The sequence below is a fragment of the Macrotis lagotis genome, chromosome 3, assembly GCF_037893015.1.
Source record: "Macrotis lagotis isolate mMagLag1 chromosome 3, bilby.v1.9.chrom.fasta, whole genome shotgun sequence".
Lineage (NCBI taxonomy): Eukaryota > Metazoa > Chordata > Mammalia > Peramelemorphia > Peramelidae > Macrotis > Macrotis lagotis.
In genome coordinates this window covers 172,641,212-172,653,816 of record NC_133660.1, presented here as the reverse complement: position 1 = coordinate 172,653,816, position 12,605 = coordinate 172,641,212, and the positions used below count along the sequence as shown (strand labels likewise).

Here is a 12,605-nt window from a genome sequence, read left to right as displayed (position 1 = left end):
CTCCAGAGAAGTTGGATGAGTTCACAGTTCCACCAACAATGTATTAGTGTCCCAGATTTCCCATATACTTTCCAACATTGATCATTGTCCTTTCTGGTCATATTGACCAGTCTGAGAGGTGTGAGGTGCTACCTCAGGGATTCTTTAATTTGCATTTCTCTAATAATTAATTATTTAGAGCAATTTTCCATATGACTGGATTGTTTTGATTTCCTCATCTGTAAATTGTCTTTGCATATACTTTGAGCATTTGTCAATTGGGGAATGACTTGTTTTTTTCCAAAAGTTTGACTCAGTTCTATGTATATTTTAGAAATGAATGCTTTGTCAGAAATACTAGTTGTAAAAATTCTTTCCCAATTTACTACATTTCTTTTGATCTTGGTTACATTGGTTTTGTCTGTGCAAAAGTTTTTTTAATTTAATGTAATCAAAATTCTCTAGCTTGTTTTTAAATGATATTCTCCATCTCATCCTTGGTCATAAATTCCTTCCCTTTCCATAGGACTGGCAGGTAAACTATTCCTTGATCATCTAAGTTTGCTTATAATAGTGTTTTTTATGTCTATATACTGTATCCATTTTGATCTTATCTTGGTATAGGGTGTGAGGTATTGGTCTAATCCAAGATTTTGCCATGCTAACTTTCAATTTTCCCAACAGTTTTTATCAAAGAGAGAGTTTTTATCCCAATAGCTGGACTCTTTGGGTTTATCAAAAAAGCAGATTACTATAATCATTTCCTACTATTGAGCCTAGTCTATTCCAGTGATCCACCACTCTATTTCTTAGCCAATACCAGGCAGTTTTGATGACTGATGCTTTATAATATAATTTTAGATCTGGTAGGGCTAAGCCACCTTCTTTTGCACTTTTTTTTCATTGAATCCCTAGAAATTCTCGACTTTTTATTTCTCCATATAAATTTACTTACAATTTTTTCTAACTCATTAAAGTAAATTTTTGGAATTTTGATTGGTGGGGCACAAAATAAGTGGTTTACTTTTGGTAGAATTGACATTTTTATTATATTAGCTAGTTCTATCCATGAGCAGTTGATATTTTACTAGTTATTTAAATCTGATTTTATTTGTGTGAGAAGTGTTTTGTAATTGTTTTCAAAAAGTTTCTTAGTCTGCCTTGGCAGGTAGACTCCCCAGTATTTTGAATGGGTTTCTTTTTCTGCTGTATCTTGCTACTCATATATAGAAATATTGAAGATTTATGAGGGTTTATTTTATATCCTGTCACTTTGATAAAGTTGTTAATTATTTCTGGTAGTTTTTTTAGATGATTTTGGGGGGGGGATTTTCTAGGTATACCATCATGCCACCTGCAAAGTGTGACAGTTTTGTTTATTCTTTCCCAATTCTAATTCCTTTAATTATTTTTTCTTCTGTTATTGCTATAGCTAACATTTATAGTACAATATTGAATAGTAGTGGTGATAAAAGACAGCCTTGTTTCACCAGATCTTATTGGGAATGCCTCTAGCTTATCCCCATTGCATATAATGCTTGTTGATGTTTTCAGATAGATCCGGGTTATTATTCTAAAGAACAATCCATTTATTCCTATACTTTATAGTGTTTTTAGCAGGAATGGGTGTTGTAGTTTGTCCAAAGCTTTTTTAGCATCTATTGATATAATCATATGATTTCTGATAGGTTTGTTATTGATATAATTAATTATACTAACAGTTTTCCTAATATTAAACCAACCCTTAATTCCTGGGATAAATTCTACTTAGTCATAATGTATTATCCTAGTGATAAGTCTTGTAATTGTTTTACCAAGATTTTATTTAAGATATTTGTATCTATATTCATCAGGGAGATAGGTCTATAATTTTCTTTCTCTGTTTAAACTCTTCCTGGTTTAGGGATCAGCACCATATTGGTGTCATAGAAAGAGTTAAGCAGAGTTCCATCTTCACCTATTTTTCCAAAGAGTTCATATAGAATTAGAACCAATTGTTCCTTAAATGTTTGGCCCTGGAGATGTTTTCTTAGGGAGTTCAATAATGGCTTGTTGAATTTCTTTTTTTCTGAGATAGGATTATTTAGGTTTTTAATTTCCTCTTCATTTAACCTGGGTGACTTATATTTTTGTAAATATTTGTCCATTTCACTTAAATTATCAAATTTATTGGCACAGAGTTGGGCAAAATAATTCCAAATTATTACTTAAATTTCTTCCTCAATGGTGGTTAGTTTTTCATTTTTGATACTAGCAATTTGGTTGTCTTCTTTATTGTTTTTAAATCAAATTAACCAGAGGTTTATTGATTTTATTGATTTGACTTTATTTTCTTAAATATCAACTTCAGTTTTACATATAGTAGTACATCATGAAGTATCAAGAAATTTAAGATTCTATTGTCACTGATGAGAAAAATTTTTATTAAATATCTACTATTCATTCATTGTGCTAAGCTCTGGGGATAAATACAAAACATGAAAGAGTTCCTATCAATAAAATACAAGGATATCCATCTATTTCATTTCTCATCTGTTTGTTACTTTCCTACCATTTTTACTTGCCAGGATGACATGACTTAATTGGATCTCACAAATATTTCTAAAGTTTCATTTTCTTCTTCACTGCTTTTCCCTATTTTGTGACATAATCTTTTGTCACTGCTCTGTATGTTTTGCGAATGTGTTTATATTGCAAAGCAATGTTGCCATTGGTTACCACATCTTTCAGTTTGGCAAGGAAATTAAGAATTTGTTGGCTAAAATGGTTTCTGAATTTGTTTGACCTCTTCAGTGTCTAATTTCTTTTACATCAGTTAAATTTATCCATGAAGTGGAGATATGCATTATATTTTGCCATGGTCCAATACTTTTTCTGAGTAAACATTTCATTTGAACAGGCTTTGGCAAGCTGTACAAGATTAAAATGTTTGTTTTTCATGCTATTATTAATTGTTATTCAAGATGGAAATGTTTTGAAACATACAGTCTTCTTCCAATCTTTTTTCTTTTATTCCTTCTTGGTGTTAATTTTAACCTTCTCTGTAATTAGTCCTAGGGATTAAAAAAACGACAAAAACAAGGTCTTGGCTTTCAAATAGTTTCCATTCTAATGGGGGAGACAATGTGTGAACAACTATGCACATAAAATATACAAATTATTAGGAGATAATTTCTCAGAGAAGACATTAATTGTGGGAGGGGCTTCAAGAACTTTGCTCATTAACTATCATTTTACCTTTTGTGGGCATATGCAAGTTTGATCTATATTTTTGGAGCAACTCTAGATATTCTATTATAACTCCAGCTGATGCCATGACTTGAACTGTGAGATTTCATTTTCAGGAACTCTCCTTTTTGTCTCAGTAAGGAGAAAGTGATGAGTGAACACATATAAGTCCCAGGTAATTAATGATAGTTCTTTCCTAGTATACTCTGGTCTACTCCCTTGACAGAAAAAATGCTTTGTCATTAACAGGGGAAAAAAAAGGCATGACCTATGTCTCACTTTTATAGGCAAGCACTGGGGTAACTTTTTACCAATTGATTCTCTAAATGGTCCTAACAAAGCAAATCATCTAGTATGTAACTCCATTTATTGAAACTCATCTACTAGTCAAGGACCAAGAGGTAGCTCCAAATCAGTTAATTCACTTTAACCTTCTTTCTCTGGGACCTTGTTTTAGACCTCTGAACAAATTGCCAGGGAGAATGTCCATTGGGAGATGAACTTATAGAAGTTCCCAATAAAAATTCATCATCTTTAAGTTCACAAAGATTGAGGAATTTTCCTAATAAAATTTCTTTAATACAATAGAATTGTATTTCCTGTTATTCTTGGACACATAGTGAAACTACCTAAACTACTTTATTTGCCTTTCCAGGGGGGGATTCTATGAGCCATCATTCAATTTTTTTGCTACAATAGCTTCATATCTTTTAATTACATTAATAGTTAAATTATTGACTTGTTTATTTAGTAGTGTGTCAGTTCATTGTTCATTAGATCAAGAGCTCATGTTTGAAATACAAAAATTTAAATGAATAAATTTTGAACAAATCTGAATGTTATGTTGTATTAATATGCTGGAATAATAGTATGCTAAAATATAGAGAAATGATTTAAAAGAGATATGAAAAACATATCTAGAGTAAAATTATCAGAAACACAAGAACAATTTATACTGAAACAGTATTATAAAAATGAACAATTCTTATCTTTTATAAAGAATGACATGACAGAATGGAAATTATATCTATGTAATTTTGTATTTAGCTATGGAGGGAATTTGTTATAATGCTTCATTTCATTTTTTGTTGTTGCTGTTTTTTTTAGCAAGACAGTTGAAGTTAAGTGACTTGCCCAGAGTCCTACAGCGAGTGACTAATGTCTGAGATCAAATTTGAATTCAGGTCTTCCTGACTCCAGGGTCAGTGCTCTACCTGTCTCCAGGAAATTTACTTTCTTTGAAAACAAAAATTTGCATAAGAGAAAAAATAAATGCTTATAAGAGGTCCTAAAATTGTTGATTCTTATTAAGACCTGTGGCTCTTCAATCTATTCATTGGAAGGAGTTTCATAGAACTGAGAGAAATTTCATATTTTTATCTGTTTCAAGGATCATTATTGCCAAGTGGTTGCTACTTGGGGTAGCTACTTGCTACTGAGGAAATTTGTGCTACACTTTGTTGGCTCTGGATAATAAACAAAAGCTGTTTCCAGGACTGTATTTGAACCTTTTCCAAGTTGGTAAGAGCTTCCAGGACTTTTGACCTCCTGACATAGATTTTGAAAACTCAGTGTCAACTCTGTTCCAAGAAGAAGGTCAGTTGAGGAAACTCTAAGTGGTAGCTACTTAATCAATGTTTATTAAATCCAATATCCTTCTACTCTTGATGCTGAGCCAATGTATGTAAAATAAAACCAAACCATTAAATTATAGATAAGGTCTATTTGACAAACACCTAACTTATTCACATGCCCAGTAGATATGACTGGATTATATACTTTCATTACATTGAAATTTGGGAAGGTACTTGAGAATATAACTACCATTTCTAACATTGTTTAAAATAATTCATGAACCATTTTTGTTTCAAAATTCCAACTGAAACTTGAGGCTGCTCATATATTTGGATTTGTCATTTCAATAACATGGACCCATTTTTATTTCTGCTCAACCTCTGGAATTTATGTACATTTATTTCTGTACTTAGATGATAGATTAAGTGTGCTAGAGTCTAGCTTTTTTTCATATCTTAGAGCTGGCATTGTAATACCAAACTGCTTATCAGGTATCTCCAATTGTCTTTATATGACTGTTCATATGTATTTATTTGATACTAATCTCCTATATTATCATTGGAGATTTGCTACAGGCTACTCAGTCCTACCGTACCTCTTTCCATTGCTTTTTGTGTTACTCAAAATTTGAATCTTTGATTTGAGATGTATTTAGGATATTTCTGTTTCAGTAAGTAGTTGAAACAAAAAAAAGGCACCATTCAATTTCTCCAGTACTCTACAGCTCAATCTCCTCTTATTCTGCAATTCTTGGTCTAGCTCAATGCTCATTTAGAGTTCTTGCAAATGGAAAGCAGGTCTACCTTTGTAGCTAGTATGGTATAATGTCCAGTTGTATTGGAATTAGAAAATTTGGATTCAATCCTGCCTTTGCCACTTGCAACTTGCATGATCTTGGGTAAGTCATATAACATCTCTTTGGCTCAGGTTATCATCTGAAAAATTAAACTGTTGGACTAACTGACCTATAATGTTTGGTAGACCACAGGTTAAATGTAGCAAGTCCACAAGTCAAGATTCAGGAACCTGAAAACTAAGTAGAAGCAAATGGAATCATAAACCAATGGGAGAGTTGGAACTGTATTATGTGGATGGAGATAAATCCTCCTCTATACTTTATGGATAGGATATTGTTGGGTTTGTTTTTTTATTAAGAAAAATAAGATCATCTTTGAACTAAGAGATCATTTAGTCAAACTTCCTGAGACCTAGAGAGCTAAAGTGACTTGCCTAAGGTTACGTCACAGGATAGTAACAGAATCTTCATTGCGTAGCTACCATATTCTCTTCAGAATACTAAAGGACAAATATCTCCTTAGACTTGAGCATAATATGTTTTATTTCAGAAATATAGCATCTTGGGGCGGCTAGAGCCCCGGCTCTGGAGTCAGGAGTACCTGAGTTCAAATCTGGTCTCAGTCACTTAATTACATAGCTGTGTGAGCTTGGGCAAGCTATTTGACCCCATCTGCCTTGCAAAAACCTAAAAAAAAGAAATATAGCATCTGAATTAGAAGGGCAGAAACACACTGGACAAAATCTATTTAATAGTCGGTATATTGCTGATGCCCCAACCAATAAAAAAAGATCAGATCAAGTATAATTCCAAGGGAGTGAGTGGCTGACTGACTCCATAGTGGACAACTTCTTAAAGAAAATTTTATTCATGATAGAAAACAGTATAAATAACATTACTTTGGACTTGTATCTGTAGTGAAAGTCTATTTTTCTTTTTATATTTTTTAAACCCTGCTTAAATTTTATCATAGTTAGTGAAGATATTATTTTCCACTTGGAAAGAGGATATATCAAATTGCTTGCTCCAAGATGTAAGACTGGCATACATCATAATTTTCCTATTCATTGGCATCCTATATCATCTATGTGTTCCAATTTATTTTAATTAGCTAATATTCTTTAAGAAAAGTAGCCAATAAATCTTTCAAAACCATGGAACAAATGATGTATGTAATCAAATAGTATTTGTTGAACTGGATATTTAAGGACTAATTATTTAGTTCATAAGTTTTCTATACTATGCTTCTCTCTGTTTTACTTTTTTGATGCTTTATTGAGATGTCAGCACACAGTTTGAGGATAATTATGAAAACACAAGGAGGCAAGTTGAGACTCAGCACATGTTTCAAAGTTAACTATGAAAACATAAGAAATGCAAAGTGTCCTGGGTTAAATGAACTCAAGATCTTTTGAGATCTAAGTCTATGATCCTATGATTAGATACCTTAATTTTGCTCATTGTTTGTCTCTTTGGGACTTAGTTGTTATTTTTCTTTATAAATAATAATTAATGAAAATGTTTTAGTTTGCTATGTGCATTTTGTTAGGTAAATATCAATATATTACTTGTATCTAATGTAAATCCTAAACCTCAATTCAGGAAGTTCCATGACATAAATTTTCTTAGTACAATAGCATGGAAAAGGTGAGGAACAGAGCCTATATTTTTAATTGCCTTTTCCAAAAAAAAAAGCACAAAGAACACCTTTTCACATTTTAATATTGATTCATTATCTACTATGCCTTTAAAGGAACACAATTTCTATTCTATAGACTCATTTAAAGGAAGATTTCATAGGTAAGGTGAAGTTATTGATCTGATCTATCTCACACATTTTCATAGTTTCAAACTCTTGAAAATATGTGGGAAGCAGTTAAAATGGACTTTGGAGAAAAACTGCCAAGAAGGAAAGTACTATGATTTTCATACAAAGCCTCTCACTGGGTTTTTAAACACTATAGCTAAAATTGATAATGCAATTAATAAGAGGTAAATCAGTGGATAGGTTAGAAATAGCACTTGTAGGTCATGCTCACACATTTAAATAAATTCAGCTATTCTGTAGTAAGTTCCCAACTATTATAAGCATGTGGTATTTACTGAGTGAAAATATAAAGACGCAATCCTTGTGCTCAAGGAGTTTATAGACTACTCTAATAGAAAGGATAAAGTGCTTATGCAAAGTAAGGATAGATATGATGAAAACCAAAGATAAAGGAGAAGCCTAGACAAAGTACTAGAAGACATTTGAGGAGGAAATGATCATACATAGCTGTGGAAGGACTCAGTTGGGCTTCCTTTGAACTAATACTGGAAGGAAGAGAACAAGCTCAGTAGGAAAAGATATGGGGAGACCCTTTGTGAATATATGGCAGCAAGAGAGTGAAAGATGAGATTAGGGATCAATAGATAGATATAGAGTGTGCAAGTACAGTTCTATGTATATCCAGGCTAGGAAGATAGTGTTGGAAATATATTGTAGAGGGTCTAAGGTACTTGTATTGTAATCTTCTAAAGAAGCACTAAAGTGAATATTTGATATGCATTCCCTTTCTTGAGCACAAGAAAGCAAAAGAATAAAAAATGAAACAAGGAATAAGTTGCTAGTCCAGTGGTGGTGGGTAGAACATTGGGGTGGTAGGGGAAGGGAGGATATATAATTTACAAGTAGAGGTGTATGAAATAAGTCTAGGAAGGCATGGTTGGAGTCATACTGTGGACATGAAGATTTAGGGGGTGAGTGTATTATAGTTTAATGAGAACAACAGGCTTGGGATCAAGAGATTGACTTTGAATATTGTGGCATAATGGGCATTTCATCTACCCCTGTGACTCATTCTCATTTTCCTTTTCTGTAAAATAAGGAAAACAATAATTGACCTACTTAATTAATAGAGTTATTTTAATTCTGAATTACCTAAAGGATCACTCGGATCATCTATAAGGGAACTTTCTTTCATTTTTCAGACAATTAGCAGAACCTATATTTGAATATCTCTGCTCTGATCTCAGTAGATGGAGCTCTTCCATCACTCTGCCTGCCTTGTGGAAAACGTATGATATAAACATCAAAGAACTCTTCAGGATATCCCATAAATCTTAGTGGAATTTAGGCTTTAATAAATCCAATAGCTCTAAAGTCCATTAGGCCTTTTTTTTGGTAAGGAATAGATGTGTTATGATTATTGAAATAAATCAGATTCATGAATTAGAAATATTATTTTTGTATCTGTATGAAAGATGGATTGGAAAGAAGAGAGACTGGAAACAGAGAAAACAATTATATGCTTTGTTCAGTCATAGTCCTCAAAAAAGTAAGGTAATCATAGTAAGATACTTATATTCAATTTTTTTAGACCCACCTTTATTTTTTAGGCTCTGGGATGGATGGGTTAAAGCTTATTCTTATAGCTAATGTCACATAACATTATTTTCTTTCAAAGTAATAAAAGAACTTTGAAGATGTATCATGTCCAAAGGAAAGAAATACATTCTTTCCCTCCCCTTGACTTCCTTCTGAAATTCTACTTCTTTCAAAAAAAAATACTTTACTGATTATAAATGGCAGTCAATTCTTTGAACCATACCTTGTCCAAACAATGTCACACTAGCCCTCAATTATCCAATTACTTGTTCCAGTTTTAGTTAAACCTTTATCTTATAATTGTGTTCAGTATCTGCTCAGTTGTTTGCATGAAGAAAACTCCTTTAGGTTACTGGTAATGCTATGATTCATATCATTAGCTGGGAAACTAGTAAGACCACACACATTACCTAGCTACAGGTAAAGAGGCAAGTCAATAAATGTATTTGATCCAGGAAGAACCAAAACCAAGTAAATTATAAACCAATCTCCTTAATGAACATTGATGAAAATATCTTAAATAAAATTTTAGCAATGAGATTAAAGCAAGTTATTAGTAGAATAATACACCATGGTCAGGTAGTATTTGTGACAGGTCAGCAGGGATGTTTCAATTTTAGGAAAACACTTAACATAATCGAACATATCAATAGCAAAACCAACAGAAATCATGTGATTATCTAAATAGATGCTGAAAAAAAGCCTTTGATAAAATACAACATCCATTCCTATTAAAAACCACTAGAAATTTAGGAATAAATGGAGTTCTTAAAATAAGGGGGGATCTGTCTAAACCAACAACAAGACGTGAAACAAGGATACCCATTATCACCATTACTATTCAATATAGTTTTAGAAATGTTAACTCTAGCAATAAGAAAAAGAAATTGAAGCAAGCAGAGCTGGCAATGAGGAAGCAAAGCTTTCACTCTTTTCACTTGATATGATGGTATACTTAGAGAATCTGAATAAATCATCCAAAATAACTCCTTGAAACAATTAACAAATTCAGCAAAGTAGCAGAATATAAAATAAACCCAAATAAATCACATCATTTCTACAAATATATATAAACAATGCCCAAGAACAAGAGATAGAAAATGAAATTCCATTTAAAGTAACTATAGATAATATTAAATACTTGAGAATCTACCTCCCAAGACAAACCCAGAAACTGAATGAACACAATTATTAAACAATTCTCACCCAAATAAAATCAGATCTAAAAAATTGGAAAAAGGTCAATTGCTCTTGGTTAGGTTGAGTTAATATATTAATATAATAATAAAATGACAATTTTACCCAAATTTAATTACTTATTCTTTGCCATACCAATAAAACTACCAAATAATTATTTAATGAGCTAGAAAAAATAGTAACAATATTCATCTGGAGCAACAAAAGGGAAAAAATAGCAAGGGAATTGATGAAAAAATTTGTAAGGAAAGGTGGCCTAGCTCTACTAGATCTAAAAATATGCTATAAATCAGTAGTCATAAAACTGATTGATACTAGTTAAGAAATAGAGTAATGGATCAGTAAATTAGAATAGGTTCAAAAGAAACTGCAGTAATTGACTACAGCAATCCCAAAGAAAATAGCTTTTGGGATAAGAACTCACTATTTGAAAAAAAAAGTGGAAAATAGTATGGCAAATATTAGACAAAAATCTGCATCTCATATTCTATACCAAAACAAGGTCAAAATAGGTATAGGATTGAGATATAAAGAGTTACACTACATATAAACTCATAGACCAAGAATTACTCTCTCAGATCTATGAAAAGAGGACAAATTTATGACCGAACAAGAAAAAAAGAGTACATTATAACCAAAATGAATGATTTTGACTGTATTAAATTAAATTTTTTGCACTAATAAAATCAATGCTGCCAAAATTAGAAGGAAAGCAGGAAACTGGGAAACAATCTTCACAATTGTGAATTCTTATAAAGGTCTCATTTCTAAAATATATAGAGATGTGTATCAAGTTTATAGGATTGCAAGTCATTCCCCAATGGTCAAATAAAGAAATTAAAGCTAAATAAAATCATATGAAAAATTACTCCAAATAATTATTGATTAGAGAAATGCAAATTAATAGAATTCTGATGTATCAACTCACACCTATTTGATTGGCAAAAATAAGAAAAATGGAAAATGATTAATGTTGGAGAAGTTTTTGGAGGATTGAGACCTTGGTGTATTGGAGTTGTGAACAAATATAACCATTCTAGAGCAATATAAAACTATGCCCGAAGAACAAAATAACTGTTCATACCCTTTGACTCAGCAATTCCAATTCTAGGTCTATATTCAGAAAAAAAATCACAAAAAAAATGGCAAAAGTCCCGCATGCTTCCAAATATTCATAGCAGTTCTTTTTGTAGTGGTAAAGAATTGAGAATTGAGGGGATGCCCATCAAATAGGGAATGGCTAAACAAGTTATGTTACATGAATATTATGGAATTCTATTATTCTATAAGAATCCATAAATGGTCAGACTCTAGAGAAGCATGGAATGACTTAAAGGATCTGATGTTGAGTGAAGGGAGGAGAACCAAGAGAACAATGTACACACTAAAAACAGTATTGTGAGATGATCAACCTTGATGGAAGTAACTCCTCTCAGCTTTTCAGAGAGCTAGGACAATTCTGTTAGACCGGCTATGGACAATGCTATCCCCATCTGGAGGAAGAAAAACAAAACAAAACAAAATCCTTAAGAATGTGAGGAACAGTACATTCATCTTTAAAAAAAAAAATCTCTCATATATTTCTTTCCTTTTATCCTTATTCCTCATACCAAAAATGACTAACCTGTAAACATGCTTAACACAAATTTGTTAAGTACAATATTAACCTATTTCACTGGGGTGGGGGGGTAGGGAGGGAGGGTGGAAGAAAATTTTTCAACTTAGAAATCTGCATAGAGATATGGATGAATGATAAAAAAATTATATAACATGTATTTAGAAAAGTAACACATCAATAAATACAAACCAAAAAATTTTTAAAGATACCTTTGATATTGATGATTTAAATCCTAGGGAAAATAAACCACAGTGGTTGCGGCAATAACTGGTCAAGAGCTACAAGTCACTCTCTCTCTCTGAGATGTATATTCTTGAGAAGAGTTTTTACCCTCTAGTATGGGAACTGAGTTAATCACTATAGTTTAGTTAGCCTCAACAAGGAATGTCAGGCGATGTGAATTTTACAATATCCAAAGCAGAGGAAAATTCTTGAATAGGCTATTCTCACTTATATTGAGTTAGCCATCTGACCTTCCATGTTATAAACCTTTAAAAATTATATTTTCATTCAATCAAATAAGGTAAAGTAGGCAAATAAAAATAATAATAATGATAATAATGATACTAATAATAATGATACTACTACTACTACTACTACTACTACTAATAATAATGATAATAGCTAACTTTTATGTAGGGCAGGTATCTGGCTTAACAGATAGAGGGCTGGGCCCAGAGCCAGAAAGAACCAAGTTCAAATCTGACCTCAAATACTGAGCAAGTCACTTAATCCTATTAGCCTCAGTTCCTCACCTGTAAAATGAACTGGAGAAGGAAATGACAAAGTACTCTAGCATCCTTGCCAAGAAAACCCCAAATGGGGGTCATAGAATCAGACATGAT

The 12,605-nt window shown here is 32.2% G+C and overlaps 1 protein-coding gene across 2 annotated transcripts in view; it reads left to right on the top strand.

Annotated features, from left to right (window-relative positions):
* The window catches only part of GRXCR1 (glutaredoxin and cysteine rich domain containing 1), a 131,172-nt gene that overhangs the window by 27,081 nt on the left and 91,486 nt on the right, over positions 1-12,605 (top strand). The window lies entirely within an intron of this gene.